Below are 15,355 nucleotides of genomic sequence, written 5' to 3' on the forward strand. Positions count from 1 at the left end.
GTTCTAAGTGCAAAGGGTTTAACGTGAACTTTCTTAACCACTAGAGGGATTAATCTACGTAGTCTGATCACCCAGTCACGATCCCACCTATGCATTCATTCTAAAAGGATGTGTTGAGCATCTGTTGTTAGGTTCAAGGGATACGATAGTACCCATGACATACAATATCCCGACCTGTCTCATCATCTGGGGTATACAGAAAAATGCAGAGAACTGCGCATCAGCAAATGATACACGCTACCACGGGTAAAACGTGGGGAGCGATGGGATCGCCACGGAGAAATATCTGTCCCACTTCAATATGGTAACGTGAAGTGAGGAGTGAGAGATGAGCAGGGATTAGTCAAGCAGAATGTACCAACATAAATGCAGAGAAGAGGGCTATGGAGAAGCAACCAGGAGCACGGAGGTTGGTTCAAAAAGAGAAAAGCATGTGAAAAGGTCTAACAGCAAAGAAGGAATTGGGATAATCAGGAAACTAAAAGTATTTTAATAATTTAGTGCAAGGAGAGAATGTGTCCGTTACTTTAGCCCCTGGAGACCTGCTCTAAAATCACATGAAGAGCGTAAAACATCCAATGTCACGACTAACATAAACTGTGCATTCAGAAAGGTGGAGTTTTTTTTTTTTTCCCTACAGTTTTATGGTGTACAACAGCCAGACCTAGAGATACTGAGTTGGAAACATTCTGGAGTCTTCTCACGATCAATCGAGAGTCCTAACACATGCCTCCTGGATCTCCGATGTAACGTGTAAGATGAGCTTAATTCTCCAATCTTCTCTGGAGTCATCACAGCACGACAGGGAACGCCGCCGTGCTGGCCATCACGGCGAAGGCTCGGTCATGCTCAGCTCTGTGGTTTGATCCCACACTTAAGAGCCGTGTGGTCCTGGGCTTCTCATGCCCCAGTTTCTTCCCTTGTGAATAGACAGTCATAATATTTGCAAAGATACCACTTGTGAGAATATGGGATTTCTTTGATTATACCAACTCTCCCCGTGTCCCACACCCCAGAGCTGTCACTGTAACCCTCTGCACAGTTGGAAAGAGACAACAAAGCTCCCCGGAGAGAGAAGAGCCTCTGATCCAAACTTTGGCTTCGCAGCGAAGGTGTCTTCAGTTGGAGTCGAGCGGGGCTGCCATTGTTGATTCATTCTGTGTCGGTGCCTGAGAAACTTAGTGACTTGTGTTGATATTTATGTTGGCATTTGGAGTCTCAGGAGGTGGGATTGAGATATGAAAAAAGACAAGAGAAAAAGAGAACTTTTTAAAAGCCAGAACAAGTGCCAGAGTTTGTCTTTTCACTCTGGGTTGACTTCTAAATAACTTTCCGGGTTTCTTTCTGCATAATCTCATAGGAAGAAGGATCTTGGCTGAGAGAGATGGGGGGGGGGGTAAGAAAAAATTTAAAGGATGTAAAGTATACTCAGAATTTCAATGAATATTGATAAAATATGTGCAAAGAGTTACTGTTTTAAACTATTATTTTATTTTTCGGAAATAGGTCAGTGCAGAGTAAAATTTATGCAGGGACAAAATTAGACGCAAAAGATTCAGGGTCTCGACACAACTAGGCTTTTATAAGAACCTAAGTGTGTACATGACCCATGTCCTCTGAGAACAGGGAGCAGCACACCAAAGCTAGAGTGATGCGTGATAGAGCCAATCAAAGTGTCATTCTCATCTTTAAAAAAAAAAAAGATTTCTCAATTTCTTGGAGAGAGAAAGGGAGAGAGTGGCAGGTGTGGGGGAGGGCGGAGGGAGGGAGAGCCTTACGCAGACTCCAAGCTAAACACGGAGCCTGGAGCCCGACGTGCGGTTCAATCCCACGACCCTGGTAGCAGGACCTGAGCCAAAACCGAGAGTCAGATGCTCAACTAAACGCACCCCCAGGCCTCTTTCAGTTCGTCTCATCTCTCACTAAAGACTCCAGATATGGCCAGCAGGACCCCCCACCACCCCCTCGCTCCGTCCTCAACCTCCATCAGATGAGCGAGCGTGCATGCCGACACCATCCTGAGCTCATCCAAAAAGGGAAGCTTAACCAATGAAACAACCTATTTGGCACTTCCAGGGCTTCTTCATTCCTGGATCAGCTTGAGGGAGGGGAGAGGGACTGCGTGGATAAGAGGTCTCCTCCGGTGGAGAAGGACCGCGGTGATGGATGCTGCGCTTCCACTTCACTACACAAGCTTCCCGTTTTGGGGGGAAAAAAGAACTATCGCTCCCTTTGTGATCTTTTCCCTTATTCCAGATGTTGCTTCTTGTTGCTCCATACGGTAACTACACACCCCACACCCATTTGCAGAATTGCTCTTGCGCACCCGTGATGGAGCTCTCCCAGAGACGGACACTAACGGCTCCCAGAACGGAGCCCATCCTGCCATTCTATGAGAGCGCAGAGCAGTGATTCCTGAAAGATGACCCAGTAGGCCCCAGAAATCAGTGTAGATGCTTTCCGAAAGTAAGCACTGTCAACAAGGTTCATTTATGGTAATGGAGTTGTAAAATCAACCAATTGTCTAAAAGCAGGGGATCTATTAAACCAAGTATGCTGTAACTTTAAAACGAAGTTCCATATACGCATTCCAGTTGAATAATAAAAGCATATTCGACGGCGCGGGGAACTGCTCCCAGGGTTAAGATGCAGAGCGCCGTGGGCAACAAGACGATCCTATTCTTGCAATATGTTAAGATGTACGTTCCTAGCAATTTCCCCCTCCCCACCTTCTCTCTGTCTCTGTGCGTCTGTAGAAGGTGCTCACTCTTTTCTTACAGATCTCACTCAAAACTCACTTTCTTGGGCATCCCAGGTGGCTCAGCAGCTTAGCGCCGCCTTCAGCCCAGGGCGTGACCCTGGAGACCCGGGATTGAGTCCCGCATCGGGCTCCCTGCCTGGAGCCTGCTTCTCCCTCTGCCTGTATCTCTGCCTGTTTCTGTGTGTGTCTCTCATGAATAAATAAATTAAATATTAAAAAAAAAAAACTCACTTTCTCATGGAAGCCTTCCCTGCACTCTACACTTAAAATCCCAAGCTCTTCTCAAGTACTTGAGTCCCCATTCCCTTGTTTATTTTTCCTCCTTAGTATTTATAACTCTGCAGCATACTAGGTGTACCTGTCAAGGTCCTAGAAAGAAACAGATGGCACACGGAGTATAGTCACTGCGGGGGGTGGGGGGGGGAAGGGGGATAGTGCAGGGAGTATTTGCAAGGGTGTAAGCAGCATGAAGGAAAATCAGCAAGATACTGCGAAATATCCCAAGATGGGCAACAATTGGGGTAGGGACAATGCCATCCCTGGAAATGAGGGGACACGAGGAGAGTGTAGTTATCAGAACCTGGAGAGAAAGTAGTGACCGCAGAAGAGGGCTACTGGACAGGAGCTGTGGCTGCACAACGGGGCAAAGCCCCTGCGGACCCAGGGCCTCTCTGGCCTTCCATTTCCTGACCTCCTGCCGGTGCCTCCCGTGATATGACGTATATATATAAACATACGTGCATAAAACATGTATAGTGGAGTTCTGAACGGAGAACAGAACTTTTCCTGAGATCATTCCTTGGCTGCACGGGACCAACTTTATTTCTCAAGGGGAGGCCCGTAGAGTACACATTCTGAAGCCAACCGGAATGCAGACGACCAAAGAGCTGCTGGATGGGGTCCTTAAAGTCCATTCTCCCACAGAGCTGGGTGGAAATGCCCAGGTGGAAAGCAGTCAACAACTGCAAGGTTTACTTAGTTATTTGGATATTGACTCCCCTCATTAAAATTTAATTTCTGAGAGGATAGGGCTTTTTTTTTTTTTTTTGGTCCGTTTTGGCCACTAATATATTCCCAGCACCTAGAAGACTGCCTGCACACAATATGTTGGCTTAGTAAATATTTGATGAATGAATGAATGGATGCAATAGATATAAAATGTTTGAATTTGGGTAGTAAGTCTATGGGTAGTTTTATTTATTTATTTATTTTCCTATGGGTGGTCTTAATTTCTTCATGTGACTTTTCATGTTTTCTAAGTTTTTTCAATAAACGTACCTGTTTATAATCAAGATATATATATATATAGTGATACACACACACACACACACACACACACAGACCCACACGCACGTACATACATATACTGGAGTCCAGCAAGAAAGCAGAGAGAAGGAAGCCAATTCCTCTTCTGGAATTCATCAAGTAATAAAACGGGTGCTCTGTTCCCTAGCCCTGAACCATGCAGACTCCGTCATGTCTAGGAAATGCTAATCAATATTGTCTTTCCAGGCTTTACAAACATCCCAGACCGATTGCCTATATATTATTTATGCTGTCAAGATAATATTTAGGTGATACATAATTAAACAACAGCCAACTCCAGAGACACAAGTAGAGCGCTGATCACGAAAGAATCCAGCCTCATTTTGACAAAAGGAAGGAAAGATGTCCTTCGGGGGTTTGACAACTATTTTTTAATAAAACCAGACAAGCAGCTTGGAAGTTCCTCTTCCTGGCGGAGGCCCCCAACCTTTAGCAGTAGGTGTCCCAAATGAGCGCCATTACTTTCACTTTTATCTAGCTACCTGTAAATTAGAGTTACCTGTAGCACGAGCCCAACTTGATCTCTGGTCCCTAAATACCAGGCCGGAAGTAGATTCTGGGAACACGTTCCCCATGGCAGAAATTACCCTTTCAGTAGCAGAAATGTTGATTGGATGATATGAAATTGTATTTTATCAGTCGACTCAAAACATATATGGTAAAATCCTGTTGAGAAGGCCCCCTGGAAAAAAAATTAAAATTAAAAAAAAAAAAAGAACGCCCCCCCTGGTACCCAAGTTTCACCTGCCCCGGATACTAGGTGCTGCACCATACATGTTAGGACAACACAGAAAGCGTAGACCAGTTACCTCCTGCATTCGCACCAGTCCTATAACAGGGGCTTCTAGCACTTTTAATGGTATGTAATAGATATTGACTTACACACCCAGGTGTGAATGGTGTGTTTTCCTTTTTCCACTTTCCAGCTTGAAAACAAATGAGCTTCTATTTCTGTTCACCATTACCCCCTTTCTTCACTCTGGATGCTGTTCCCTGCTCTTCTGTACGGTTAATTGCATGTCAAACACTTGAACACTCCCTGAATGCTGAAAACGAAAATACCAGATTGCATGGAAGGGTTCTGTTGATCACAAGAAAATAATCTTAGATGCAGTCTATAAATATTGTTAAATCAATGAAGGTTTTACGTTGACTCGCTTCATCTATGTTATGGAATTTATCAACTACGGGTGTATTTTCTCTGTATTTATCATGAAATTTCACCAAGAGCATCTTTGACTCCAAAAATGATTCCCAATCAGGTAAATGGCAATAAAAATTTAAAGCAAGACATTATGTTAAAAGGAGACGAGTAAGATATAATAGCCATTGCCATCTGATGTTTCACGGCAGAGAGTTTCTGGCTAAAGACCTCCATGAACCGATGTCCCAAGGTTCCACGGAGCCCTGGCCAGGACTTTGCTGGCTCAGGGGCAGTGGCAGTAAGGGCGGCAGCCTCAGCACCTTTGATCGGAGTAATGGACTGATTAATAAATGGTAACCTAGTTTATACAGCGTAAAGATGTCTGATTGGACACACTAATTCATCAGGGTTGTATCTTCACGCTAAATTAGCAGCGGCAGCCCCAGGAAGAGGGAAGGGGCAGTGGCAAGGAGCCTAGACAGCAGCCAAGATGACAGCAGGAAAGGCTCTGCTGCAAGTTGAGACAGAAAAGCAAAGAGGATTTGTTGGTAAATCCTTTGGTCTGTGGTTCAGCATCATTAAAAAACTAATTTTTATGTTCATCTAACTCCGTTTTATGCAATTAGCAAGGGTCACTAAGAGACCCAAAGAAATAGGGAAGAAAAACCTGAGGATGTACCGTGTCCTTTGCCGAAAGTAATGCAAATTTACCGTCTGCTGATTTCGCCACCACAGTGATGCTGGAAACGCGACTGTGTCAGGTGTACGAGGCAAGGCCCTCGCCCGGCAGCCCATCGACGACAGGGGTGGCATTTTCCTAACACCTGTTTTTAAGAGTTTGAAGCTTAAAACTGCTACTTTCCACTGACCGGACTGACGTTGTTACCAAGGTCTCCTTAGCTGAACTGGTACCTTGGCTTATTTAATCCAGAGAGCCCACAGCAAGGTCTTCAAAGTTTCGGGGGACAGTACAGACGGCAACCTCCCACCCTCCCTGGAGAAGAAGTAGGGAGCCGTCCTGCTGCAGGGAAGGCCAATTCTCAGAAGTTGGATCAAGAATTTAGTTTGCAATTTCTTTCTGTGAGTACAGGGTTTATTTAAAAAGAATAGTCTCTCAAAAAAAATAAATAAAAATAAAAAGAATAGTCTCTCTTGCTTAAAATCAGTCATCCCAGTGTTTATTTAAAAAGAAAAAAATAAAAAGTCCCAGGTCCCTCAGTGTATGTGAACAGCATATGGTACCTGGTTGGTTCACGATTAGAAAATAATTGGAACTATTGCTTTGTTCATTGTCGCGCTCCTACGATGGGTACAGAGAAATGCCATAGTACAAAGGCACCGAGCTTTGTGTGAAGCATTTAACAGACACTGTTTCATTATTTTGTTGTGAATGAAGTAGAGAATAATGGAAGCCCAATTAATGAAGCTGGCCCATTTCTAGAAGAAAAGAAGAACTAAAAGCAGGTCTTCAAATAATAAAAGGGTTTTCATGTGGAATAATAACAACATTCCAGTATGATTCAGGGGGCTTGAAGAATATCTAAGGAGGTATCAGCTGTCTTCCCGCTGATGAGTTCAAGGCAATTTCAGGGAAATTTCCTCAAGTTCTCCAACAGGAAAGCCATATAGATCCAGGAAGAACCTTGGAAACTGCACTTGGCTACTGTATTAGACCAAACCTCTTTTAGTTGTCTTTTCTTTAGACAAAATGGTCCATGTCGAGGTCCTCTGATGTGTGGACTTGGCTAGGTTACGGCACCGCGTGATTCCGCCCAATAGTCACAGAGGTGTTGCTGTGAAGATACATGGTCTATGTGAGTAAAGCCCATAATCACTTGATTTTAAGCCAGAGAGACTATTACCACAGGGGAGTCTCATTCGGTCACCTGAAAGGCCTTAAGAAGGAGGCTGAACCTTCTTGGATGAAGAAATTTTGTCTCTGGGAGGAGCAGCCACAGCCTGTGCTGGGGGTGCCAGCCTGCCCTTCCTGGTTGCCCGCCCCAGGATTTGGAACCTTCCTAGCCAGGCCCCACAATGACATCAGCCAATTATCGATTGATTGATTGATTGATTGATTTTTGCAGTAAATCTCTTAACTTCTGTCTCCTGTAGCTCCTCTTTCTCTGGGTTGCATGCCAACTGGTGCACTCAAATTCCGTTACTCTCTTGTGGTTCAATGTGATATAAAGTCAGTTGCCAAAAAAGAAGTATCGTATGTAAGACAAATGTACAGTTGACTGAAAATGAGAAAAATGATTTTAAAATGGGTATGGGAAAGCAGCTACGTTATGATTGAATATATCGTCTCTGTACATTGTGTTAACACTTTGCAGTTCCTTGTTTTTTTGCTATTTTGCTATAGAAGCCTGATCAGATATGTGTAATATAAAAGCATAATTAAAATTTCATTATTTCATTACTTACCATTCGGTGAGACTTAATCTGTCGCTATTTTCTAGTCAATTAATTTTAAGAATGGGGCCAAGGAGACATGAATTTTGACAAGAGGGTTAAGAAAAAGTTTTCAAAATTACAGAACTGCTCAGGAAAGAGAGTCACTGGCAAAGTACTTCTGTGAGAGGGATAAAGGAAACATGTTGCCTTTTTCTGTTGTTGGAGGCAATGTCTGGCTTTACCAAATACGTAGTTTTTTTGGTTTCTTTTTTTAATTATTTTATTTTATTATTATTATTTTTTACAGTGGTTTCTTTTTTTAAAAAAAAGATTTACTTATTTTAGAGAGAGAGAGCATGCGGAGAAAATAGGCAGAGGGAGAGGGAGAAAGAATCCCAAACAGACTCCCCGCTGAGCACAGAGCCTGCCCTGGGGCTCCATCTCATGGCCCTGAGATCATGACCTGAGCCAAAATTAAGAGTCTGAGGCTCAACCAACTGAGCCACCCAGGGGCCCCTTCAAACACATAATTTTGATAAAAGGCCCTATTATTACCCCAGTTTCTTTATTTCTTCCCATCAGTGCTTTATCATCATAATGCTAGTGGAAGCCAGAAAATGTTAAGTATCTGCAGATCCAATATTTTTGCCTCCTTGCACAAAACTATGACTCTAGCAGTCACCTCCAAACACTCTGGAGCCAAACACAGCCATGGGGTTGAAGCCAAACGGCCGACCCTGGTTGTAATGGAGAACAGGAAACTGGAGTCATAAACGGTCTCGATGAAAATGATCAGCAGTGTGAGTGGCACAGGTAAGGAAGGCTCTTAAATGGATGTTTCAGAATCCAATGGACTCCCTTTAAATAAGAATTTATGGTTTTACTGACACAGGACAGTTTAAAATGGACCCACATGCAGGGAAGAATAATGAAGAGAAATACTAAAGGTAAGCTGGAAAGACAGCCGTGGCCCCTGCACGATTTCTCTAAAATCTAGCTCCACTGAATCACTGACATGTTCTCTATTTAATAGGAGGCTGCTCTCTGACACCATAAATCCAGCAACAGTATTTTAGTTATTTACTAAGTGATTAAACTGTAGTAATTTATTCCATTCTTACACCCATATTTTCCCCCAGGATCCTAAAAGATTTTACTGCCTTCCATAAAGCATTTTCACTCTAAATATCGATATCGATTTAACTATATCCTATTATTTTTTAGATTTACTTTCTTATTTTGCATGAAGTTCTAATCTCCACACAGTTTATGAAAAGATAAAGTAGCTCACTTCCAGAACCCCTTTCTGAGGGTCCTTCTATGCTTTTATTTTTTTCCCCCCTGGCTGCCAGTTCTGGGGAAATTACCTTTGACAATAATCCTAATTGTGACTTGACTTTGGTGCTCCTTATAGACGTTTTTAAAGAGGATTGCCACATTAAAGGTAAAAACTGCATAAAAAGGGTAAAATCTCAGGCCTCTGAGTAAATACTCAAGGCGAGATTGAGCTAACCAGCCAGCACACCCGACGAACAACGTCCCCATTAACTATCCCGCACGCCCCTGGGTAGTGGTGGGGATGAGGCCGGGGAGGAATGTGCAGTAAAAGGAGCAGAAACCCCTGGATCAAGTCAACCCAACATTCTGGATAATCAGTTTTACTCACATTCTTAGAGGAAATACTTTTTAGCAAACCAGTGTGAAATCATTATTTTCAATGTTAATGTGTTATGCATTAACATTGTGATAGAGCGTCAAGTATGAAAATTTTTTTAAAAAGTATGAAACTCATACACTGTATCTTACAGTTTGGCATTTCGTAATGTGGGACAGCATGTTAAACTGCGGCAGGAATTTGTAAGACAAATTGCAACCATTACTAAAAGATCAGCCTTTGGGACTTGCCTTCAGGTGCCTTCAGATATCATCGGCATCGCCTTTTACGTTGGACTCACAATTTCTTCCATTTCCTTCCCTCATCCTACTTAAAAATATGCATTCACTCTCTTCTTTACTGAAGGGTACTTTGGTGAGAAAGTTTGAGGAGCATTATGTTAGGGGCACTGATCTCAGGGAAAGGTGTTTCACGCTGAGACCAGGATAAAGCATGGTTACTTACCATGAGTCAGGCGTGTTCTTAGCAGGTGTGAGCTAACAGCTATGGTTCAAATGCCTTAGCTTTCGTTTATAACACCTACAGAATTCTGAGGGCCGGATGAGTGGTCTGGCCGGAGACAACCTGACTTAGTTCCAGCCCTTTCTTCATCTCCTCTTGGTTGAAAAATATTATTTTCTTTCTTTTTTTTTTCAAAAGAGACAGGCTTTTCCTTCTTCTAGGAACATACTACTCAAAAAGCAATGCTGCTTGGAAACATCCTACAGGAAAAGGTGATGTTGACCGGTGCAATGGAGAGTCACTGAAAGCTGAGGGGCTCTTATCTCCTCAACTCTAAAACACTGCTTTCATCCTTTCTGTGCGCCTGTTTCCCCACTTACAAAAATAGAGGCTATGACTCAACAAAACCCCATTGAGATGAAACGCTTGGTGCCTTCCAAAAGGCTATTTAAAAATAACATTCATAGATTTATTTCATAGACATCTATATATCTCCTCCTCAAAATCAATGAAGTTGTGAATGAAACAAGTAAGGACATTTAACATGGTCACCAGAGTCAAATCAATAGCTTTACCATGCAAGTTAAAATTCTGTTACTTGAATTAATGCTTTTATTTATAAGGAGTGATTTTTAAAGAATATCGACTGAGACCAAATCACCATGTTGTGAAGCAAAATGTAAAGCTTAAGAACACCTTTGGATAGTAATATTTTAAGTTGACTTTGCTTATTGAGCTTTGCACTACTGAAAATAAGACATCTTAATCCAAATAAGCATATGATTATAATCAATTAAAAAAAGACATTCTTGTCCTTTACCTCTGATCTTTACTCTATACCTAAGACTGATGTTCATAAGCCAGACTCTAACTCCACATAAATGGTAGCAGCTCATAGTATGTGTCATGTGTTTCCCTTTGCACCAAAAAAAAAAAAAAAAAAAAAAAAGACGGTACCTTATGTAAGGACTTTATTGTCCACCTTCCATGGAACATTTTAGCACAGTAAACCATAAAGATATTTATTTATTTATTTATTTATTTATTTATTTATTTATTTATTTATTTTCTTTAGCCTCACTCTAATGTCCCAAACTAAGTAAATCAGATTCTAACCTAGCAATTCTCTCCTTAGCAAGAAAATGTAACTCTTGGAGCTGAATTCCCCAGCAGTGAGATTGGAGCATTTCTTGGCTTTTTGCACAATAGGCTATTGAATTCCCTAGCACTGGCACCAAAGAGTACTGTATCTCCCCACCCCAGTACTGTATTCTGAGCTTGGATAATTCACACACATGCACATGTACATGTACACGCACACACACGTGCCTCCTTCGTTGACAGTATCACTCTTAAGTAGCCGTGTGTTTGTTCACAGACAAGCCTCTTTTCTTACCCACGCTAATAATCCTATTTTGTGGGCTAAAAGCCACAAAATAAATTTAGTACTTGCGTCCTTATCTAATCCATATTTACTGCACAGATGTCAGGAGTGATCAGATGGAAGAAAAAGGAGATATATTTTTCTGTATTGCAGAAGAAACGATTTAGATTCAGGATTGGATTTTCCATTTATGTATCCTTGCAATACAAATGCAATAATGCTGGCACAAAATGACCTGGCTGCCTTTTTCAATAAACAGCAAGACTGTTAGCCAGACCATTTCATAAGCTTATCTTAAAGGTGAAAAAAGAGGCATTAAAAAACACAACAACAATTATCTTACAGCAGTACTGCACCTTTCCTCTGAGACTCTTAAAACATTCTGGAAATTATGGTCCAAACTCTGCGCTCAGCACATAACCATCCTCCTCTGGTCCTCCCAGTGAGAAATACAGTACATAAGAGTGGATAAAAATGACTCTCCAATAAATACAGTTCATCTTTCTCTCATGAAATACAACTATTTTGGACAGATATACACAATTCGGAAAGCCAACGGTGTATAAAACCTAAGAGGCCCTTCCCAGGAGTTTCAGGCGTACAGGCCCCCCAGGACTGAATCCAATTCACAGATGTTGTTTGCTTGGCCTGCACATGTTTTAAAGATTAAAAAATTTCACATAAAGTCTTGAGTTTCCATCTTCTCTTGAAAGACTTGAGGGATTTGATAACGCTGAGCCCATATTCCTTAGGGCAGTTGTTGGAGCTCTGTCCTCAGGGATACTGGCTTCACCAGTGACTGCTTACCCTACGTTTGCTACACCTGCCCTATTTGCTTTAGCTGCTCACCCTTGGAGGTAATCCACCTTGAAAACTTAGTTTTAATCTGGGTAGACACACTACCTCCCTAACTAGGTTGCTTTTTTCCATGTGCTTCCTAATCACACTTTAACATTTAGTTACTGAGATAACCCTGGGATGACAACTCCTATTGCAACCTGGACTTCATTAATTATTTCAGCAAATGTTTGTTACATATGCCAAGCAGAAGACTGGGATCTGGAGGGTATATAGAAATAAGTCAGACCTGAATCCCATCCTTGGAAAGCCACTGGTCTGATGAGGAAGATGAAACTTGGATAGAAATTTCAAGGCGGAAATATACCAACGCTGTAAGAGGGCTATTTAAAAAGGGTCAAGGATTTCAAAGAAAGGAAAACCCAGGTCCACTGGGAATGGGGGAGGAAAGGCCTTGTGAAGGAGGCTTCCTAGGTCCCCTTCTCTGGGAAGCAGACTCTGAGATGGAGGTTTGCATGCAGGTAGCTTTAATGAGGATGCTCTCAGGATAATCACTTTAGGGGAGTAAAAGAAGCAGGATGGGAAAAAGGTGATGCTGAACCAACATGCAGTCCCAACAACTGGCTTCAGCAGAGCTCATGGGGAGCTTTGGAACTGGGATGGCCTTCCAGGTTGCTCCAAATAGGGCCGAGTGGCCAGGACTTTATAACCTACGCCAGCCAGCCCGTGCATGTGCTCATCAACGGGCAAACTTGCTGGCTCCCGTTAACTCCTTCTTTGTGCTTTCTGGGCTCAGGTATGGCCAACTCTGCTTTATATTCTGTTCCCAGGCAGTGAGCACATAGGGCAGCGCCTACCTTGTAATTTTTTCCGATGATGGCTCTATGGGGAATATGAGGCAGCCCCATGTCCCCGTGCGGTAGGTGGGTAGGCAGACTCAGGCTGCACTGCATGCCCGCACCCATCCGTGCTTCTTTTTCTCAGCCTCATCACCGAGTCTGTCTCACTCCATTCTTGCTCTCACTCTCTTCCTGGGAATGCCTGAATTTGCAGATCCCTAAGTGTAAATTCAAACTGAGAGATAAGCAGCCCCACGTTGGCACTGGGTCCACCATCTTGTTTTAGCCAGCTTTCCCCAGAAAGTCTCATGATGGAGTTAGATTTTTTCCCCCACTATTTTGCTATCTGGCATCCTTGTATGGATGTTCCAAAATGCTAGGGGAGTGGAGGGGTGATTGGCACACCAACCCTAAGGAACAAATGTGTTTGGGCACCATTACTAGTATCACTCCAACCTAGGCAGCCATATTATTTAAGGTATTTTGTAACACTGACTTAGAAAAATCTTCACTGGCCATGGCCAGCTTGATTAACAATAACAAAAAGTCATAGTTACCAATTACTGACCACTTTCTATAATGACAAGTACAGGAATGAGCAATTTGTGCATATTCTCTTAAATTCTTATATCAACTCTTCAAAAAACATATTATTCCCCTTTTATAGATGAGTAAGCAGAGGATAACAAAGACAAAAAAAAAAAAACTTGCTCATGGTCACATAGCTGATAAGTCGAAAGCTAATGTTCAAATGGTAGTCATCTGGGTCCTCGACCTTAGTTCTTTCTCCTACATCTGCTGCCTGTAGAAATGGTAAGCGGTTATTCAGCTCCTTCCAAGTATAATGTTCTTTACATATATTACCTAACTGAATGTTTACAGAAACCCCATAACATTTATTATTGCCTGATTTTTCCACATGGAAAATAAGGCTAGGAAAACTTGACAAAAATCAGCGAGCTAAGTAGCCATGCCTAATTCATGGTCTGACTGTTCCCTGAGCCTGTATTGCCTCCACTCTGTCTCATGCTCTGTCTCCTTGGTGAGAAAACAGAAAGCTCAGAGAAGCCACATGGGAATGTTCAAACAACTCCACAATTTGCAGAAGTCATTAGATACTGTCTACGCTATCTGCTATATAGGCAGATTGATGTCAGGAGCCAAGGGCTTCCTGCTATTAGCAATAAACCAGATTTTAATGATCCCCAGCCTTGGGACACCTGGGTGGCTCAGTGGTTGAGCACCTGCCTTTGGCTCAGGTTGTGATCCCAAGTCCTGGGACTGAGTCCTGCATTAGGCTCCCCACAGGGAGCCTGCTTCTCCCTCTACCTGTGTCTCTGCTTCTGTGTCTCTTGTGAATAAATAAATAAAATCTTTAAAAAAGAATGATCCACAGCCTTTCCTCCAGCTTGAAGTCAATGTGGCAGCCTTTACAGAGACCTCTAGGTCCTTAGAAAGACTCTGGGATTCACAAGGAAGATGGTCTTCACTGCTTAGAGCCATTGTGAGACTCATAAGCATCCATGAAAGTTCTGAAGATGGCAAATGGAAGAGGGAAAGTCCAAGGCAATGTTTTTAATACTTACCGAACCTATCACCAGGTTACCAGAGTCTTTGGGACCCAAATATAACTCCTCTGAATGACGCCAAATACATATAAACCTCCACTAGCACCTGAGAAGAGACCTAGGGGAAATAATATTTGTATGTAATAGCCTCTTCCAACATTCACCAGGATGAGGCCTCAGAAAAGCGACCTCAAAAAGCAATTCAAAGTGCTGGTGAACCAAATGGAATGGAAAAATAATCATGATTCCAAGGTTTTCTCTTTTTTTTTTTTCTTTTTTTTTTAAATTTTTTTTATTTATGATAGTCACAGAGAGAGAGAGAGAGAGAGAGAGGCAGAGACACAGGCAGAGGGAGAAGCAGGCTCCATGCACCGGAAGCCTGACGTGGGATTCGATCCCGGGTCTCCAGGATCGCGCCCTGGGCCAAAGGCAGGCGCCAAACCACTGCGCCACCCAGGGATCCCCAAGGTTTTCCACAATCAGTGTAAAGTTAAGATCTTAATAAATCTGACTTATGATAGGCTATGTAGAAGAATCCAGATACAAAAGACTACATACATATCACCCCATTTATAGGAAATGTCCAGAATAAGCAATCTGTAGATCCAGAAAGTAGATTAATGTTTGCCTAGGGCTTGGTGCAGGGATAAGGGGCACAAGGTTTCTTTTAAGGTGTCAAAATATTCATAAATAAATAGATAAATACAATTAGATTATGGTGATGGCTGCATGACTCCTTAAAAATACTCAAAACATCAAATTGTACATTTTAAATAGGTGGATTTTATGGTATATAAATTATACCCAGATAAAAGCTGGTAAAAAAAAAAAAGGAAGATGATTTACCCCATATCGATGAAGCATTGATAAAGGATACTTTACATAAAAAGAATAATCAAGAAACATTAAAAATAAAAATAGGTATATACAGGAGAAAAGTCAACCTAAGATTTTATCAAAGATCACCAATTAAAATTTAGGTCTAAAGTTCAGCACACATTTTGTCTAATTTGAATTGGTTTTCC

At 42.2% G+C, this 15,355-nt stretch overlaps 1 long non-coding RNA gene across 2 annotated transcripts in view; it reads right to left on the minus strand.

Moving 5' to 3' along the window:
- Window positions 1–593: 593 nt before the first annotated feature.
- The window catches only part of LOC140612928 (uncharacterized), a 72,801-nt gene continuing 58,039 nt past the window's right edge, over window positions 594–15,355 (minus strand). Inside the window, exons 3-5 of one of the 2 annotated variants that reach the window (XR_012014051.1) lie at window positions 4,974–5,133; window positions 4,587–4,769; window positions 594–1,217 (exon numbers count right to left, since the gene is read on the minus strand). This is a non-coding gene — a long non-coding RNA (uncharacterized lncRNA). Of the gene's footprint in view, window positions 1,218–4,586; window positions 4,770–4,969; window positions 5,134–15,355 lie in introns of both variants that reach the window. The other variant, XR_012014052.1, reaches the window with a different exon arrangement.

This window comes from Canis lupus, chromosome 21, assembly GCF_048164855.1.
Source record: "Canis lupus baileyi chromosome 21, mCanLup2.hap1, whole genome shotgun sequence".
Lineage (NCBI taxonomy): Eukaryota > Metazoa > Chordata > Mammalia > Carnivora > Canidae > Canis > Canis lupus.